The sequence below is a fragment of the Talpa europaea genome (assembly GCF_964194135.1).
Source record: "Talpa europaea genome assembly, chromosome: 12".
In the NCBI taxonomy this organism is placed as follows: domain Eukaryota; kingdom Metazoa; phylum Chordata; class Mammalia; order Eulipotyphla; family Talpidae; genus Talpa; species Talpa europaea.
The window spans coordinates 85,183,758-85,189,721 of NC_140079.1; the positions used below are offsets into that span (position 1 = coordinate 85,183,758).

Consider the following 5,964-nt stretch of genomic DNA (forward strand, 5'->3'; position numbering starts at 1 on the left):
GTGTGGGCCAGAGGTGTGGGAGGTGAGAGGATTCACCAGAGACAGAGTGGGGAACAGAACAGACAAATCTACTGAAATACACTGCTGAGGGGAGCAGCGGGTGAGCCAGGAGAGGTCTGCTGTGCCATGTGGGTCAGCTCCCTGGCTGGAGATCAAACTCATGTTGCTGTGGCTCGCCGTAGCTTGATAGCACTATGTCTTTAACTCCTGTGCCACAAGGGAGGCCCTGGAAGTTTACTTTAAAAAAAAAAAATTAAGCAGTCTCATTTGAATTCATTAAAAAAAATTAATTTCCAATTAGAGGCTTTTCCCTTATTTGTGAGTTGGAATTTGTTTTCTAGAGCAAGTGAAGAGAAAAAAAAATAGCCTAAATAACTTCACTCTTAAACTAGAATGTGAAACACATTTCTCTGCCAGTTCAAAATGTCAGTTTTTTTTTTTTAGGAGGATGTTTATTATTTTCATGTACAGAAGACACAACAGCATACACTCAGCCCAGTTTAGTGGCAAGTTCTTTAGCCTTTACATTCTCCAGCTTGGTGATGCAAGCTACAGATTTGGGATCCTCCCCAATGATGACAGATCTCTTAGTATCTGTCATTGTAATTGATCCAGACAGCTTCCATCAGCTTAGCCAAGGTTCCTTTGTCTTCCAAATTAACCTGTGTGAAAACAATGATGGTATAAGTCTTCCTGTAGACTAGGCTCCCCAGCCTGCCCTCACCTTGATAATGCAGGGGGGAACCCCCATTTTCCCACACAGGGCAGGCAGGAAGATGACTGGCTTGATGGAGTCCCTATCATGTGCATTACCACCACCTGAGCCTTCTTGTTTTCCACCAGGGTGGTGACGGCATTAACCCCTCCTTGAAGGACAGGTGGTCTCTTAGTAGAGACATCCCCTTTGCTAGCAGCTTTCTTCTCAGCCCGGGTCAACAAGCTCTGCTGCTACTCTTGCTTGATGTCTGGTCTGTATTTGGGGGCCAGCTTAAGCTGTTGAGTAGCTGTTTGGTGGTCCAGCACCTGGGTGAATTGTTTGATGACAGGAGACACTTTCAGCTGCTTATAGAAAATTGCCCTTTGCCTCTCCAGCCTGATGTGGGGGGCTTTTTGACAGAGTGAGTGAGGTCCCTTTTGGGCTGCATGCCCTGTCCAATGCAAAAATTCTTGGGCCTTTTCTCTAATGGAATTTACCACCTTCTTGGCCTCCTGCTTATTCACTATGACCAGAACCATCTTCTCCTTGGCCTTCTGTCCTTTTGGCACCTTGAGTGCTTGCAGGAGGGTCTCAGATGTTTAGGGTACACTTAATCTCTTTTTGACCTTTGTGTTCCTTTTCAACAGTTAGTAGACTGATTTCTTCTTTCCAATGAGATTAATTTCTTTGTTGAACTGTAATTGTTCACAACTTTCCTACTTGCATCAAGAATTCCTATATCACAGTTGTCTCTACCCTAAATTGACTTGTGCTTAGTGTATTGAAATTTCAGTGATAAGAATAGGGGTAGGGCCGGCTGCTTTTTAGAAAAATTTTCCCCAATTTCAGGTAATGGTTGCTACTTCAGTGGGTCTAGATTTGGGTTCCAAAGAAATAGAGTTTATTTTGTTTTTAATTTAATAATGTTTCACAGCTTCCTGCTTTTCATTCATTCATTTAAGGAGTCTAAAGCCATGGGTGTAAGGATTGTTAGGGTACAGGATATTCACTCAGTCTCAGATTATCATCCCATGGATTGCTTACTAATCACAAAAGAGAAAATGTGCTTTAAAATAAAAGATAAGCAGGCCTCCCCGGTGGTGCAGCTGGTTGAACGCAGTGCTGTGAAGCTGTTCGCAGCACCGGTTCAACTCCTGGCCGGCCAGGGAGAATCTCACATGGTGAGCAGACCTCTCCTGTCTTGCCCGCTGCTCCCCTCAGCAGTGCTTTCGGTCCGTCTGCCTGTTCTGCTCCCTGCTCTGTCTCTGGTGAATCCTCTCACCCTCCCGCGACTCTGGCCTGTACCCCAGCTCTTATATAAATAAAAACAATAAAAAAAGAAAAAAGAATAGAAAAATAAAAGATAAGCAATAAAAAATTTAAAAGTAGGGGCCTCCCCGGTGGCGCAGCGGTTGAGCGCTGGGTTGCGAAGCTGCCAGCAGCTTCTGCAGTGCCGGTTCGATCCCCAGCTGCTCCCCGGACACCAGAGGAGGGTCCCACATGGCGCGCAGACCTCTCCTGCTGCCCGCCGCTCCCCTCAGCAGTGTACTTCGGTCTTTCTGCCTGCTCTGCTCCCTGCTCTGGCTCTGGTGAATTCTCTCACCCTCCCGCGCTTCTGTCTGTACCCAGTGCTTGTATAAATAAATCTTTAAAAAATAAAAATAAAAATAAAATAAAAATACAGAATCTTAAAAAAAAAAATTTAAAAGTAATATAGCAAACACCTGTGTACTCTGTGTAGATGGTCAGTTAACATTTTACCGCATTTCCTCTCTTTATTTGTACTTGTCCTGAAGAAATGAAGCTTATAGGGGCCTCCCTGGTGGTGCAAGGGGTTAAGCACCGCACTATGAAGCAATCCACAGCCTCTGCAGCACGAGTTCGATCCCCTGCCGGCCAGGGAGCAACCCACATGGTGCAGCAGACCTCTCCTGTCACGCCCGCTGCTCCCCTCAGCAGTGTACTTCAGTCAGTCTGCCTGTTCTGTTCCCCATTCTGTCTCTGGTGAGTCCTCTCACCCCCTGCATCTCTGGCCTGTACCCTAGCTCTTGTATGCATAAATAAATACATCTTTAAAAAAAAAAAGAATTGAGTGAGTTATAGAAGCCATCATCACACTTCACTCGTAAACACGTCATCAAAGAGCAAGAACATTCTCCTACCTAGTGGCAATATCGTTACTATAAATAGCTATGAAAATAAATCCATATCGTTAGATAATGTATCATCCAAATTCAAACTTTCCCTGTTGTACAAAACGTCTTAGCTTTTTAAAAAATGTAGGTTACAATCACCTTTTGTTATATTTGGTGTTCATAATTCTTTTTAATCTAAAATAGTTCTCCCCTCACCTACCCTACCTTTTTTAAATGGTAAAGACCAATTGTTTGATAGAATAGCACACATTCTGGCTTTATTTTCCTTTTGTATTATTTAATCTCATTTACCTTTATTTCCTATAAACTGGAAACAATGTCTGAATCTTGATTGGATTTAGAGTAAATATGTTTGGCATAAATATTTCATAGGTAGGTTCAGAGGTAAGTTGGCTGTATTACCTACCGGGTTTTGTTTTCTGAAAAGTGTTGTAGTCTGGATAATAAGCAGTCACTGTTCATAAGTGATGATGTGAGCTTATGTTGCCTTCCATGAGGAGACCCATTAGTTTAGATTGTTCCACTATTTATGATGCTAAGTTTGTTGACTTGGTTAAGGTGGTGACTGCCACATTCTTCTATTTTTAAAGGCAGGCTTTTCCACTTGTAATTAGTAACTAAGCTCTGGGATGTCACTGAATATCTCATATTCAAACAATCTTTGACCCATGGTTTCAGAATATTTTAATGACTCTTGACAGAATAAATTACACGTTGGTGGTTACAATGCTAATTCTATGTAATTGATTGTTTGATAATTGACTTTTTTTCCACTTTCATCTTTTTTCAGGTAACATTAGTTTATAAGATATATGTATAGGTTCCACGATTACATTTTCTTACTACACCATCCACTACAACCAGTTTACCCCTCTACCTGTCCTTTCCTCCCCACCACCCCCTTTTCCTTCTGGTAACCACCACCACAAATCTAAAGATTTGTTTTTATTATATCCCACAAATGACTGAACTCATATACAGTATTTGTCTTTCTTTTTCTGACTTGTTTGACTTTGCATAAACCCCTAAAAATCCATCCCAAATGGCAAGATTTCATCTCTCTCTCTCTCTTTTTAAATATCTGAGTAGTATTGCATTATGTATATTACCACATCGTTTTTATCCATTCCACTGTATTTGGGCACTTGGGTTCTTTTCATATCTTGGCTATTGTGAACAGTGTGGCAGTGAACATAGCAGTACATAAATAAAGGTAGTGTTTTCTTATTCTTTGGGTAAATGCCCAGAAGTGGGATCACTGGATCATATAGTAGCTCTATTTTTAATTTTTTAAGGAATCTCCATACTATTTTCCATAATAGCTGTACTAGTTTACATTCCCACCAACAGTAAATGTTCCTTTTCTTTCACATCCGTACCGACATCTATTACTTAACTTCTAGATAATAGCCGTTCTAACCAGTGTGAGATGAAATTTCATTGTGGTTTTACTTTGCATTTCTCTAATGATTTAAAGTCTGTAGAGCATCTTTTCATGTGTCTCTTGGCAATCTTTATGTCTTTTTGGTAAAATGTCTGTTTAATCTCAAACAGTTAGAATTTTTTGTTTTTGAATTGCATAAGTTTATATATTTTGACTATGAAACCCTTGTCTAATATATGGTTTACAGATATCTTCTCTCATTCACAGGCTGCCTCTGTTTTATCTGTGATTTCTTTGTGCATAGCTTTTTGGTTTGATGTAGTCCCATTTGTTTATTTTCTCTTTTGTTTTTCTTGTTGGAGATGAATCCCCAAAGACCCACATCAAAGAACTTTTTGCCTATCTTTTTGTGTATGTATTTTATGGTTTCACATCTTACATTCAATCTTTGATCCATTTTGAGTTGACTTAATTATATATTGTAAGATAGTGTTCCAGTTTCATTCTTTTTTTTTTTTAAGATTTATTTATGCATACAAAAACAGAGGTACAGGCCAGAGGTGGCAGGGGGTTAGGGGGAGAGGATTCACCAGAAACAGTGGGGATCAGAACAAGAGAATTGACTGAAATACTCTGCTGAGGGGAGCAGTGGGTGAGTCAGGAGAGGTCTGCTGTGCCATGTGCGTCACCTCCCTGGCCGGGGATCAAACTCACGCTGCAGTGGCTGCAGGTAGTTTCATAGTGCTGCGTCTTAACTCCTTGCGCCACCAGGGAGGCTCTCTAATTTCATTCTTTTACATGTGACTGCTCAGTTTTCCCAGCACTCTTATTAAAGAGACTTTCTCCATTGTATGCTCTTGACTCCTTTGTCATAAATTAGTTGCTCATATATGTATAGTTTTATTTCAGGGCTCTGAATTCTATTCCATTGGTCATTATGCTTATTATTAATTCCTTTGCCATGCTGTTTTTGATTACTATTGTTTTGTAGTATAGTTGGAAACTAGGGAGCATACCTCCATTTTGGGTGTTTTGTTTTTTCTTTCAGTGTTGCTTTGGCTAGTCAAGGTCTTTTATGGTTCCATACAAATTTTAGAATTTATTGTTCTTGTTCTGTGAAAAGTGACATTGGGAGCACAATAGGGGTTGTGTTGAATTTGTTGTTTTAAGTAGAATAGCCTTATTCATGAGCATGATGTCTTTCCACTTCTTTATAACAGTACTCCTTTTTATTTTTTTTAATATTTTTTAAAAAGATTTATTTATTTATTTAGTTTGTTTGTTTGTTTATACAAGCACTGGGTACAGTCAGAAGCACGGGAGGGTGAGAGAATTCACCAGAGTGGGGAGCAGAGCAGGCAGAAGGACCAAAGTACACTGCTGAGGAGAGCAGCGGGCAGCAGGAGAGGTCTGCGCACCATGTGGGGTCCTCCTCTGGTGGCCGGGGAGCAGCCGGGGATCGAATTGGCACTACAGAGGCTGCGGGCAGCTTCGCAACCCAGCGCTCAACCACTGCGCCACCAGGGAGGCCCAACAGTATTCCTTTTTAATGAGAGATTAGTGTTTTATTTATCCCCAAACTTTTCCATCCCCAGACATTTTACAAATTGGTTGCTTGCATTTTAAATGCTTTTTTTTTTTTCTGTTGCTCGTTGCAGCTTTCCATTCTTTGAAAACACTAAGAGGAATGTCTCTGCATCAGTTTTTACTAGAGCCAATCACCTGTC

The 5,964-nt window shown here is 40.8% G+C and overlaps 1 pseudogene across 1 annotated transcript; it reads right to left on the reverse strand.

Moving 5' to 3' along the window:
* Window positions 1-490: 490 nt before the first annotated feature.
* Window positions 491-1,236, reverse strand: LOC311181748 (large ribosomal subunit protein eL8-like; annotated as a pseudogene). The gene has a single exon. The product of its transcript is annotated as a large ribosomal subunit protein eL8-like (transcript).
* Between the last annotated feature and the right edge of the window lie 4,728 nt (window positions 1,237-5,964).